Here is a 1,003-nt window from a genome sequence, read left to right on the forward strand (position 1 = left end):
AAATGAGATAATGTATATAAAGCATTTAGCAAATGCCTCATGCATAATGAGTTCAATATATGTTGGCTGAAGATTTGATTATTCCATCCTTCTAGCTGTAGCAGCAAGCCAACACAGAGGAGAACCTTGATCTTGAGAACACTGATCACCTTGAGCCATTAGAAAAATATCTAAATGTTATCTTAAAAAATAGAGCCATTATAGCTTTCTTAGGTAAGCATATTTCAATAATAATATATATATTTCCAATTTAAAGGGATATTCAATAGCTTCCTGAGAAATGCAGTCATACATTAGTGGTTATTCACTTTCTGATGATGACATCTAAATGAAATATGTAGTGCACATATCATTCTGCCTAGTTCCCATGTTCTTGTTCTCATCTTGAGGATGAATATATTAAAGCTTAGATTCATGGAACAACTAAAAAGCCAGGATTCTATACTAAACATCTTTACTAAGTTTGTTAAGCATGGGCTCTCTCCATTTAGAGTACATATAATATAATCCTCTACATCTGAATTCTTCCATATATTAAAATCACTCTGGGCAAAAATATTCCTTTTTCTTTTCTTTTTTGTTACTTTTCTTTCACGTCAGATGGGTAATGTGCCAACGAACTTTGTGTGAGATGTGCCTCCCTCAAACTGTTCTAACAAGGCACATCTCACGTATTAGTGTGAAAACCCAATTATCACGCTTATGAACCACAACGGGATCTCAAAAAATATGTCCCCATTTTTTGAGACTCAACACTGATTTTATCTCTTGACTTTAAAGCCTCTTTTTCAGTATTTCAAGTTTTGAGATTATGTAAGGACCAGTAATACTTAAATCTAGCAACTGAGAAGTACCCTTACAAATTGGAAAGTAGGTTATTGACTGAGAGTTTAAATAATAAAATCCATGTATAATGAAGGAGATGAGTCATCTCTAACAGGCTTAGAGATTATTAATAATCTTTAAACTTCTGACTCATGATTTTTGAAATTCCCCAAAGACC

At 33.0% G+C, this 1,003-nt stretch overlaps 1 pseudogene; it reads right to left on the reverse strand.

The window, feature by feature from the left end:
- Window positions 1–594: 594 nt before the first annotated feature.
- On the reverse strand, window positions 595–719 carry LOC112616528 (annotated as a pseudogene).
- Window positions 720–1,003: the final 284 nt, after the last annotated feature.

This window comes from Theropithecus gelada, chromosome 1 (assembly GCF_003255815.1).
Source record: "Theropithecus gelada isolate Dixy chromosome 1, Tgel_1.0, whole genome shotgun sequence".
Taxonomy (NCBI): domain Eukaryota; kingdom Metazoa; phylum Chordata; class Mammalia; order Primates; family Cercopithecidae; genus Theropithecus; species Theropithecus gelada.